Here is a 404-nt window from a genome sequence, read left to right as displayed (position 1 = left end):
ATGTTTATGGGAAATAGATGGGGAAACAGTGGAAACAGTGTCAGGCTTTATTTTTTTGGGCTCCAAAATCATTGAAGATGGTGATTGCAGCCATGAAATTAAAAGACGCTTACTTGGAAGGAAAGTTATGACCAACCTAGACGGCATATTCAAAAGCAGTGACATTACTTTGCTAACAAAGGTTCATCTAGTCAGGGCTATGGTTTTTCCAGTAGTCATGTATGGATGTGAGAGTTGGACTGTGAAGAAAGCTGAGCACCGAAGAATTGATGGTTCTGAACTGTGGTGTTGGAGAAGACTCTTGAGAGTCCTTTGGACTTCAAGGAGATCCAACCAGTCCATCCTAAAGGAGATCAGTCCTGGGTGTTCTTTGGAAGGAATGATGCTAAAGCTGAAACTCTAAT

Source organism: Bison bison, unplaced genomic scaffold, assembly GCF_000754665.1.
Source record: "Bison bison bison isolate TAMUID 2011002044 unplaced genomic scaffold, Bison_UMD1.0 scf7180017864471, whole genome shotgun sequence".
NCBI classification, from domain to species: domain Eukaryota; kingdom Metazoa; phylum Chordata; class Mammalia; order Artiodactyla; family Bovidae; genus Bison; species Bison bison.
This window is presented reverse-complemented; position numbering follows the sequence as displayed.